Source organism: Salmo trutta, chromosome 32, assembly GCF_901001165.1.
Source record: "Salmo trutta chromosome 32, fSalTru1.1, whole genome shotgun sequence".
Taxonomy (NCBI): Eukaryota; Metazoa; Chordata; class Actinopteri; order Salmoniformes; family Salmonidae; genus Salmo; species Salmo trutta.
In genome coordinates, this window is record NC_042988.1 from 32,254,832 (window position 1) to 32,267,774 (window position 12,943).

General features: G+C 42.0%; 1 protein-coding gene across 9 annotated transcripts in view; it reads left to right on the forward strand.

Annotated features, from left to right (window-relative positions):
• The window catches only part of LOC115171727 (trinucleotide repeat-containing gene 6C protein-like), a 69,761-nt gene that overhangs the window by 35,296 nt on the left and 21,522 nt on the right, over nucleotides 1–12,943 (forward strand). The gene's annotated exons all lie outside the window — the stretch shown is intronic.

Genomic DNA, 12,943 nt, shown 5'->3' on the forward strand with positions numbered 1-12,943 from the left:
CATCCCAGGTCCACAATAAATGTTGTTTTGTTCGATAAAGTTCATCATTTATGTCCAAATAACTCCATGTTCTTTGCGCGTTGAGTAAGCTACTCAAAATGTAGGAAAATTACGCGCGAGGAAAATGTCAGGACGAAAAGTTTTAAAAAAAGTGTATTTACGTTCGTTCAAACATGTCAAACGTTGTATAGCATCAATCTTTAGAGCCATTTTAACGTGAAACTTCAGTAACATTGTCCGATTTCAAAAAGGCTTTACAGCGAAAACAAAACATTAGATTGTCAGGAGAGTACCCTGCCAAAAATAAGCACACAGCCATTTTCAAAGCAAGCATATATGTCACAAAAACCCAAACCACAGCTAAATGCAGCACTAACCTTTGAAGATCTTCAAAGCACATTTTGCAATATTCTGAGTATATAGCCCGGCCATCATGGCTAGCTAATTTGACACCCACCAAGTTTGGCCCTCACCAAACTCTGATTTACTATAAGAAAAATTGGATTACCTTTGCTGTTCTTTGTCAGAATGCACTCCCAGGACTTCTACTTCAACAACAAATGTTGTTTTGGTTCCAAATAATCCATAGTTATATTGAAATAGCTCCGTTTTGTTCGTGCGTTGAGGTCACTATCCGAAGGGTGACGCGCGAGCGCATTTCGTGACAAATTTAAAAAATATATTTCATTACCGTACTTCGAAGCATGTCAAACGCTGTTTAAAATCAATTTTTATGCTATTTTTCTCGTAAAATAGCGATAATATTCCAACCGGGCGACGTTGTATTCATTCAAAGGCTGAAAGAAAAAAATGGAGTAGTCTCGTGACTGCGCATCTCCAGTCTCACTGTCCCCCAGGCTGACCACTTACAAATTCTGCTGCTGTTCTTTGCCCAGAGACAGCAGACACCCCTTCCACTTTCTGGCGGTTTTAGAGAGCCAATGGGAGCCTTAGAAAATGTCACGTTACAGCACAGATGCTGTATTTTCGATAGAGATGCAACAGAAGGACAAGAAATTGTCAGACAGGGCACTTCCTGTATGGAATCTTCTCCGGTTTTGGCCTGCCATATGAGTTTTGTGATACACAGACACCATTCAAACAGTTTTAGAAACTTTAGAGTGTTTTCTATCCAAATCTACTAATTATATGCATATTCTAGTTTCTGGGCAGGAGTAGTAACCAGATTAATCGGGTACGTTTTTTATCCGGCCGTGAAAATACTGCCAAATACTTATTTTCCACCATAATTTGCAAATAATTCATAAAAAATCCTACAATGTGATCTTCTGGATTTTTTTTTCTCATTTTGTCTGTCATAGTTGAAGTGTACCTATGATGAAAATTACAGGCCTCTCATCTTTTTAAGTGGGAGAACTTGCCCAATTGGTGGCTGACTAAATACTTTTTTGCCCCACTGTATCTGTGAGAATATCCAAGGGGCTTTTATATCATTCTAAATGAATCATAATAATCATTATCGCTTTGTTTTAAAGAAAATATTTTGTTTTAAAATAATGTAAAATGAGGGGGGGCGGGGGCCATTCTTGAAAATTGGGTGAGACATTGTTACCTATTTGTAAATAAAGCCAGTTTGTTATTTAGAGTTATTTATTTATGTTTTTAGAGGGAGAGAAACCAAAAACCTACAGTCATCTCAAGGATCTCCCAGTCGAGGCTGGCACGGGTATTGAACCAGCAGCCATAGCAACACAGCTTGCACTGCGCTGCAGTGTCTTGTACAACATGACTGGTCGGGAGTAAGCTACAGTACTACAGAGACACAGTAGCGCCTTGGGACCCAAACACGTAATCAGTGCTCTAACTTCCCCTTGCGCTGGTCTGGAGCAATGAAGTAGTGATGTAGGGTACCGTACTAAACCACAAATAACCTCTAAGTCCCACAGCATAATCACAAAACTTTTAGTGGAGCAACTACTGTAACATCTATTCACTACCCTAGTTCTTTGTTTGTGATAATATGCAAACTATAACGCAAAATATGCTGATTGCGAAGATGATTGCCAACAAAACTTTATTAATTCACTTAATCGGTCTCTCCAAAAGATTCTTTTGCCTCTGCGAACTGACTGTGTATGTGAATATGGCTTCGACTGCCCCCCCCCTGCGCCTCATGGATGATGTCATTACTGGTTAAAAAGAGAGCGCACACTTTTATAAAATAACTTACTTCTATGCAAATGTTGTTGCTCAGTACAAGAAAATAAGGCCCAAATAGAAGTGAAACTGATAATTTGTCTTCTGTAGCCCCATGAAAATCAGCCAACATGCTAAATAGTGCATGCAAACACTCCTATTGAATATGCATTCCCTTTTATTGTGAATAGGACTGGGCCACATCATGATTTACCCAGATTATCAATAGAGATACAAAAATAAAAACTTGCACCCCTTGGGGTACCGAGGACCGCGTTTGGGAAACGCTGGATTATGCATACATGGCTGTCTCTGAAAAATATTGACCTCAAAAGATGCCCAACAGAGCAGTAGCTGAGTTTATCTGTCTGGATCAAGTGTCATTCTGGGACTTTGGCTAACATGCCTTCTTTTTTTGATGTGGTATTGTGATGGAATTGAGTATTGTCATACTAAACCTGGTATCGGTATTAAAGTCAAAATTCTGGTATCGTGACAACACTACCGCCTAAGTTTTTCTTCTTCGTACCGCCTGTGTCCAAACGAGAAAAAAATTATAATGTTCGGAATGGAAAAACCTTTTCAGTGTGAACTAAAACAAAATCGAAGGTATACCCAAAAGATAATGGACCTATGGAGAAAATAAATGCTACTCAGTCAGGGAGAATCTAAAATGTAAAAATGAGTATTTTTGTTATGGCATGAGGCCCACCATTGATTTAGTTATAATGTTGAGTCACTCCGATTAGCGTAAACCATGGCAAAATGTGTAGAATTGCAGGAAATGTGCTTTAAAATTGCACATTTGTCTCTCAGCGTCATGGCTAAATGTGTAGAATTGCAGAAGATTAGCGTTAACTGCTAAATCGTATCTCCGACACCTGGCTAAATGTTTAGAATTGCAGGAAATTGGCATTAAAACGGTTACATTTTGTCACTGCGGCCAACAGGAGGGCCTCTAAATGTTTTCTTTGGCCACGCCCACCACCTATGCCCCATTTTTGATCCGGAAAAAACTGGTCTATTTGTAGTGTTTCAAACGTTCAGTGATTCAGCAGGTCAGATATTTGATAGTTTGTAGTCTAGATACATTTCCTGTTAAGATTTCATGTTTGTCCTTCATTTCCTTTTTCTGAAATGTAACATTTTTGCCACTTGTTTGTCTTGTTTGCTGGTTAGAGGGAGTCTCTGAAAGAGTTCTGTTGTGTGTTAGTACTGTCTGAAGAGCTTTGAGTTGTGCTGACCAGAGCTATTTCCTGTAATGGTGGAGCTATGAAGACCTGGCAGGGCCTGAGTGGGACTGATCTGGCACAGATAAAGAGGGGGAGAAGGAAAGAGGGAGAGAAGGGGAAATAATTGGTGAGAGGGAAGAATAGAGGGAGAGAGTGCAGGTCAGAGAGGTGTTTTTATTTATTTTTAGTGGTATTGTGTGTTGTCCTGTAAACTCTTGCAACGTTATGCCTCTCGGCCAGGTCGTTATTGTAATTGACAATTGTTTCTCAATTGACTTATCTGGTTAAATAAAGAAGTAATAGAGAGCGAAGTGGGGGGGAGGGGGTGGCGAGCAAGGAAATCTGAGTGAAATGAGAGGGCGAGAGGCCCAGGTCTGTGAGCTGGGTGACTCATGACTTATGGTAAAAGCTCATGATTCACTTCACTCCTTTGGCAGACTTCTCTGCTCACTCGCACTCTGTCTCTCTTTCTCAGGGCTGCTGGGATAGGCCAGGGAGACACTGTAGGCCGCAAGATGGTGCTGGACCAGCATACAGCTCTACATTTAACATTACATTTAAGTCATTTAGCAGACGCTCTTATCCAGAGCGACTTACAACTAGCTCCTCTGACACACTACAGTACAGACACGTAGCATACAGAGTCGTACAGCTCATACGCATGCTCCCTCCCACCCGCTCTCTCTTTAACCTTTCTGGCGCAGGCGTTCGGCTAGCGACCCACCTCGACAACATCCGGTGAAATTGCAGAGCGCCAAATTCAAAATACAGAAATAGTCATAATAAACATTCATAAAAAATACAAGTGTTATACATCGGCTTAAAGATGAACTTCTTGTTAATCCAACCACTTTGTCAGATTTCAAAAAGGCTTTACGGCAAAAGCATACCATGCGATTATCTGAGGACAGCGCCTCGCTTACAAAAGCATACAAACAAGTATTTTACAATCAAGTAAAGGAATTACAAAAGTCAGAAATGGCGATAAAATGAATAACTTACCTTTGAAGATCTTCATATGGTTGCAGTCACAAGAGTCCCAGCTACACAATAAATGTTTGTTTTGTTCGATAAAGTCCCTCTTTATATCCCAAAAACTCTGTTTTTGTTGGCGCGTTTTGTTCAGTAATCCACTGGCTCCAAGGCGGTCAAAACATGCAGACGAATACATCCTAATATTACCGGTAAAGTTCGTCGAAACATGTCAAACGATGTTTCTAATTAATCCTCAGGTTGTCAATTGTCTAAATAATCGATAATATTTCAACCGGACAATAGCGTATTTAATAGAAATGAAAAACAACGAAGGGGGGGCGCAATCGGTCACGCCTTGCATTCTTCCTCAGTCCACTGACAAAAAGGTCTCATTCTTCTTCATTTTTCAGAAAACAAGCCTGAAACAATGTCTAAAGACTGTTGACATCTAGTGGAAGCCATAGGAACTGCAATCTGGGTCCTAACCCATTAGACACTGTTTAGGCATTCAATTGAAAATACCCCATCAAAAAAATCCCACTTCCTGGATGGATTTTCGTCAGGTTTTCACCTGCCATATCAGTTCTGTTATACTCAGAGACGTTATTGTAACGGTTTTGGAAACTTTCTATCCAAATTTCTACTTTCTATCCAAATCTACCAATTATATGCATATCCTAGCTTCTGGGCCTGAGTAACAGGCAGTTTACTTTGGGCACGCTTCTCATCCAGACGTCGTAATACTGCCCCCAAGCCATAAGTTAACACATACATACATATAGCCATGCATATTGTCACCTGTTGCATGTGTTTATGATGGTACTGAGGATGACCACTGGCTACTGGCCTTCTACTGAGGTCCCCTATTTCCCATGTCTCTCTGTCTGCCGTAGCCCTTTACACTCATAGACATTGGAATGCAGTGGCATGTACAGTAACATGCTATACATGGTTGTTCCACTGGATATCATAAGGTGAATGCACCAATTTGTAAGTCGCTCTGAATAAGAGCGTCTGCTAAATGACTTAAATGTAAATGACGTCAGACCTCAGGGTCTCCGCTTCACAGTTCTAGGGGATTTCACTGACAGACGTTCTGAACTTGAGCACCGCGCATGACAAGAAGTTTCCCCCATCCCTCCCGCATTTTTTATTGTCTGAGTAAATTAAGAGGACTCGATGTACAGTATTTTTGAAACATGAGACATTAAGGATTATAATAAATACCGCTTTGATGTCATACAAGCAGCCAAACACCCGGGAGTCCAAATGTGCACTTCACATTTCCATATCATAAAAGGAATGGAATATACAGTGTCAACACATTTCCATGTCCTACAACTAACGGTATACAGTGTCAACATTTATGATCGCTGTATTTGATGTACAGTTAGTTACAAGATGACATGGCGTTATACCCTGGGTTGTCCTGAACACAATGAGCCTGTTTGTTGTATTGTGGAGAACATTTGCCACAGACCACGCATCTGAATGCACTTATGTTCACCAACATTACGATCTGCTTCTCTGAACTGCCTTGGATCACGTAAACAACAACTGTAATTGTGTGATGGCGGGGATGCAGGCCTGTATTCCAAACAAAACACCAAGTGTGCTTGTCCTAGTTCCTCAACAGCACAGCTAGGAGAGCTAAAAAAATGCACCTTTTTGTTGAAGACTCTTCTTTCAGTCATAAAAGTGCATTGAAATGACTTACTGTGCAGACCTTGGAGATGTGTGGGCTCTTGGAGACACTAGTTTGACCTCTCACTCAAACCTTGTCATTTTTTTGTCTTATGTTGCACTTACCCCAAATTATCAACAAATGCAGCAAAAAGAACAGTCAATGTAAAGTACACATAAATAGGGCTGTGAGGGTAATTGATTAACCCTGTAACTGACCGTTATGGATGAAGCCCGTCATGAAAATCAATTAACCATCAGAACCATTTAAATAGGCCTACAATAAGTTTTGGGGAAAAACTATTTCAGAATAACTTTAAGGTAGATCAACTTGGCTTAATAGTGGGAGTAGTTACTAATGACTATAAACAATTGTTTTGCTAACTTAGTCTTTAAACTGTCTAGGTCTCCTCTTTCCAACGGTTGTTTTTAGCTCCAGCAGCTAAACCTCTAGATGCACAGGGGTGTAGAAGCGCTAGTGTTCTTCTAGCCTACACTGCACGTTTTCATTCCTTGCTAGTAGATAAATAAATCTGTTTTCTTTTTAAAAAGGTTGGGTGTGTCTGACCTATTTATTCATTATTCAACAGCAGTCGACAAGGTTGTTCTGGCTCTGAGGCCTATAATGCGCTAGTGTTGTGTCAAATGGACAATGTGCCAGTCCTCTCCAACCTGGCATGGTATAATTTGATACGGAATCATTTCTTCATTTTCTAGACTAATCAACGCTGATAAATAGGCTATGGACATGTTGCGTGTATTTGTTTCTATTTTAATGATAGTATGACATTGACAATCACAGCTGTTTCTCCTCTTCATACTTTCCTTGCCAATTCATTATCTTATAGCCTACTTTCAGAAAGCCTATGGTAGGCCTAGGTTTTTAATGTGTTTTAAGGAAGGGAGAAATATTTGCTCTTGACTGACATACTGGTGGCTTTGATTGATGGGTCCTTTTACAGGGTGTGTGTGTGAGTTCGCTGATTCTCTCTGCTGGCCTATATGTCCATTCAGAAAGTTTGCTGAAGTAGCCTGTCTGGAATCCATCTAATAATAATCAAATGCTCCTGTCATGATGTACTCTTGTAAAAGGCCTATTTTCAGTAGCTTAGGCTACATTATTTCTCTCATTGTGGGAGTCTTCTCTTAATATTTATAAGTAATAACCTAATTAATAATAATGAAATGCCATGATAATAATGAAGTGTATTGGCTTGTTCCAAATATGTTTATTAATTAAGAAGCATATCCATGGACAAACAGAATTGTGACCTCCCCTTTTTACATAGGGCTTTTAAGGCCTAAGACAACAATAACATTGGAACAAAATGGACACACAAACCAGTAACGTGGTGTATCAAAACACTGAAATTGCACATTTCTTTTGAGTCTGATTGCCTGCGTGTTAAATTGTCACATTTTGGTATTGACAATCTGACATTTCTTAATTGGAATACTAGACTTATATTTAGAGGTAATAATAACGTGATTAATAATAAAGGAAATGCTATTGATGATAGTGTAATAGTGAAGTTGCAGAGAAAATTGTTTTTTTAAATTTAAATATTTTTTTTGCCCTATCCATACAGGCCAATTCCCACAAGTGTACAGGGTTAAAGATCCCCTCTTGAGGCAGTGTGTCACCCACTCGATGTATTGATTTGACAGTATTACCCCTCACCCTATAGGGCAGCACATGCGCCAGGCTGTGTGTGTGCAGGATGTTACTTAACGACCCATACGGAGTGCTACGCGGTCCCGTAACCAGATCCCATCCAGCTTCTGTTACTCTCTCTCACACGCTCTCTACCTATCGCTCTTTCACGCTACCTACTGTGGGGATGTTTTTCAGCGGTTCACCTTCCAACAGGACAACAACCCTAAGCACACAACCAAGACAATGCAGGAGTGGCTTTCGGACAAGTCTCTGAATGTCCTTGAGTGGCCCAGCCACAGCCTGGACTTGAACCCAATCGAACATCTCGGGAGAGACCTAAAAATAGCTGTGCAGCAACACTCCCCATCCAACCTGACAGAGCTCTGCAGAGAAGAATGGGAGAAACTCACCAAATACCTGTGTGCCAAGCTTGTAGCGTCTTACCCAAGAAGACTCAAGGCTGTAATCGCTGCCAAAGGTGCTTCAACAAAGTACTGAGTAAAGGGTCTGAATACTTACAGTACCGTTCAAAAGTTTGGGGTCACTTAGAAATATCCTTGTTTTCCATGAATACATACATACATGAATAGGAAATATAGTCAAGCCGTTGACAAGGTTATAAATAATGATTTTTAATTGATGTAATAATTGTGTCCTTCAAACTTTGCTTTCGTCAAAGAATCCTCCATTTGTAGAAATTACAGCCTTGTATTCTAGTTGTAAATTTGTGAAGGTATTCTGAAGAGATTTCACCCCATGCTTCCTGAAGCACCTCCCAGAAGTTGGATTGGCTTGATGGGCACTTCTACATACCATACGGTCAAGCTGCTCCCACAACAGCTCAATAGGGTTGAGATCCGGTGACTGTGCTGGCCACTCCATTATAAACAGAATACCAGCTGAATGCTTCTTCCCTAAATAGTACTTGCATAGTTTGGAGCTGTGCTTTGGGTCATTGTCCTGTTGTGGGAGGAAATTGTCTCCAATGAAGCGCTGTCCACAGGGTATGGCACGGCGTTGCAAAATGAAGTGATAGCCTTCCTTCTTCAAGATCCCTTTTACCCTGTACAAATCTCCCACTTTATCACCACCAAAGCACCCCCAGACCATCACATTGCCTCCACCACATGCTTGACGGATGGCGTCAAGAACTCCTCCAGCATCTTTACATTTTTTCCTCCTCTCACGAATGTTCTCCTTTGTGATCCAAACACTTCAAACTTAGATTTGTCTGTCCATAACTTTTTCCCCCAATCTTCCTCTGTCCAGTGTCTGTGTTCTTTTGCACATCTTAATCTTTTCTTTTTATGGCTTTTTCTTTTCATCTCTGCCTAGAAGGCCAGCATCCCAGCGTCCCCTCTTCACTGACGTTGAGACTGGTGTTTTGCGGGTACTATTTAATGAAGCTGACAGTTGAGGACATGTGAGGCATCTGTTTCTCAAACTAGACACTCTAATCTACTTGTCCTCTTGCTCAGTTGTGGACCATGGCCTCCCACTCCTCTTTCTATTCTGGTTAGAGCCAGTTTGCGCTGTTCTGTGAAGGGAGTAGTACACAGCGTTGTACGAGATCTTCAGTTTCTTGGCAATTTCTCGCATGGAATAGCCTTCATTTTTCAGAACAAGTTTCAGAAGAAAGGTCTTTGTTTCTAGCCATTTTGAGCCTGTAATCGAACCCACAAATTCTGATGCTCCAGATTCTCAACTAGTCTAAAGAAGGCCAGTTGTATTGCTTCTTTAATCAGCACAACAGTTTTCAGCAGTGCTAACTTAATTTCAAAAATGTTTTCTAATGATCAATTAGCCTTTTAAACTGATAAACTTGGATTAGCTAACACAACGTGCCATTGGAACATAGGAGTGATGTTTGCTGATAATGGGCCTCTGTATGCCCATGTGGATATTCCATTAAAAATCAGTTTCCGGCAACAATGGTCATTTACAACTTTAACAATGTCTGCACTGTATTTCTGATCAATTTGATGTGATTTTAATTGACAAATTAGATTTTCTTTCAAAAACAAGGACATTTCTAAGTGACCCCAAACTTTTGAACAGTAGTGTATGTGAATGTGATATTTCAGTTTTGAACTTTTTTATAAATTAGCAAAAAAATTTAAATAAAATACGTTTTTGCTTGGTCATTATGGGGTATTGTCTGTAGATTGATGAGGAAAAAAACTATTTATTCAATTTTAGAATAAGGCTGAATGTAATAAAATCGGGATCTTAATTTGAGCATGTTTGTTACAGCAGGAAAATAGTCCTGCGTTAACAGAAAATGTGGATTATAATTAATGCACATTTTCGTAGAGGTTGATCCATTTTTCGTAAGGGAAATTTCTGTGGAAATTACAAACTTCTGAAGCCTTTTTAAACCTCAAACAATACACGTTTGAAATTTCACAGGGTGATCGAATTAAGATCCTACATCTGTAGATGGCTTTTATGACGGCGTTTTGCATTGCTTTTTAAAGTATGGCTGTGTCCTCATAACAGCACTCATAGAAGTGTTACCTTTACATATTTTAGCTGTAGGGTTGTTGTGCATTAACGCCTCTGCACTAAGCTCCATCCCAATGATACTAGATACAATTCTACAGTGTAGGAGTCATCTACCAGAATCTTATTTTATCCAGAGCAAGCTGAAAGCACTGCATAACACTGGAAGCTGTAGGACCCCAGCGATAGACTGCAATCCTAGTGTCTGTCTGTCTGTCTGTTGTCTCCCTCTCTCGTTGAGCTGAGGACCCAGCCTGTCTTCTCTGTGGCCCATTGCCCGCCAGTGGTGTCGCCAGATTGTGTCCTGTCGCATTTACGTCACGTCGTCACACGCAGCAGGAGAACAGGGACACAGTGGAGGTTGTTGTGTAAGACCTTCTCTGTCTACCCTCACACTGCCCCCTCCCCTCTGCCCGTCTAAACGTTTTGTAACCGTACAGTGACGGGCTCCACACACACACACACACACACACACACACACACTACTTGCACGGCGGGTACTGTATTATTAGACGACCTGTGCCACCTGGGGCTTAGTCAATAGAAATCTGAAGTTCTGAGACAAATGACTATCTATAAATTGCACTCCACTGAATCTATTAGAACATGTATGGTCAATAATACAAGACTCGGTGGCCTTGAACAAGCTGAGACAAACATCCAGCTATCTCTACTTCATAGTAGTCAAAGCAATACAAGGACGTCCCTGCTGTATGTAATGCTACCTTTTTCTGCAATCAGTTGTTTACCCAAATTACAGTTTGTTGTTATGGTAATCTCCGTGTTTGCATGGCCTGCTTTGCTTTGTTTTCGTCTCAGACCCAATGTTTGTTGCTCTTCTATAATCAAGATGATGTTGAATAAAGTCTGCCACTCGAAGTTGCAGCTTTTCTGGGTATCATCTGCTAGTAGCATACTGGGCTTGTGCCTTACTCAGGGTGAGTGTGTCGACAGGACAGCACACAATTGAGTTGAGCATATTTTCATCTAATATTGTTTCTCTATGGGCCAATAGTCATGAGACTGTAGGCTAGACTAATCATGGAAATGGTAGAGGAGGTTTGATGGTGGGGGTGCAGCAGTGTGTGTGTGTGTGTGTGTGTGTGTGTGTGTGTGTGTGTGTGTGTGTGTGTGGTAAGTAATAGTGCGTGTCGTTTGTCTTGTTGGAAGGATTGAAAGAGCAGCGGGGCTTTCTCTCTACAAGCCTCTCCTCTCCTGCCCCCGGGGGACTTCATTATGCCTGGACCAACCCAGCTGAGACCTGACAAACACATCCATCTCTTCCTCACTCTCTTCCTCTCCTTCACTTTTTCTCATTCTCTGTGCTGACTGGGACTAGCCAGCGCTCCTCCTGCTCTCACTCTCCCTCTCCTTATCTCCCTCACTTTCACACGCTCTCCCTCTCCTTATCTCCCTCACTTTCACACTCTCACCCAACAAATCCAACTTGTTGAAACAAAACGAAAGGAAAAAAATACTAAACAAAAACCTTAACAGCAATGTCTTGGCTGAGATTGCAATTCACCATCCGTCCGCGTTTCTGGGAAACAGCAGCGAGGTAGTGGATTGGAGGTTTGGGTAAGTGCCATCCAGACAGTTTGTATGAAGGGCATTATTTATACACAAAGCACCAATCAGTGGGGCTTTGATGACCTCACTGCACGTTGACACACACATCACACACACGGTGGAAAAGGCTGGGGCCTGGGTTTCCACATAAGGAACCTCTGTTCTTCTGGTGGGACTTTGATGTATTGTGTGTTGGAGCAGTAGAGGCTCGTTTGTAAACAATACCCACCTTCAGTTAGCTTAGGAGCTGCTGCTGTTACTGCTTCTCTTTTGCAAGCCTCTAGCTAGCGCCCGATAGCAGTCTGCCTCTAGCTAGCGCCCGATAGCGGCCTGCCTCTAGCTAGCGCCCGATAGCGGCCTGCCTCTAGCTAGCGCCCGATAGCGGCCTGCCTCTAGCTAGCGCCCGATAGCGGCCTGCCTCTAGCTAGCGCCCGATAGCGGCCTGCCTCTAGCTAGCGCCCGATAGCGGCCTGCCTCTAGCTAGCGCCCGATAGCGGCCTGCCTCTAGCTAGCGCCCGATAGCGGCCTGCCCCTCCTCCTCTGTTTAGCTCTCTTTTTCTCTAACCCCTCCTCTCTGCTGTCTCCACCTAATTTTCTCTCTTCTTCTCCTTGTCTTTGCCACGCTTTCCCTTTCCTCCCCTCCCTCCCTCACTCTCTCTCTCCCTCGCTCCGTCACTCCAGACCACACTGTGTAAAGACAGACGTTTAGCTCTTCTTGGCCTCCTGCCCACAGCCATGTGAGCTTCATTTCATGTGTTTATGCTGTTTTCCATGCAGCCAGTGAAGTGGTGGTGTTTCTCCTGGCCAAACTGGGGCTGTTTTGTGTTCCAGGGAGCTGCTCTGGTATGTGCTGTGTAGTCCCGCTGCAGACTAGTCTGTCTCTGCTTGGAACGTCACACAACAGCAGTTTTTGTGTCAACTGCCAGCATACTATAGGAAATCATTTTGAAGCAGGAGGGGGAGGGTTGTGTGTGTGTGTGTACGTGCATATGATATGTGCACATGCATCTGGATGAATATGTGCATAGAATGTGTCTGCTTACCTGCACGTGTCTGGATGCGTGTTTATTGTCTGAGTGTGCGGGTGAACGTGTGTATGTGAGTGCACATTTGAGTGTCATTCCTAAACACTCAACGATGCAGCAAAAGCTCTGCTTTTGTCCATGTC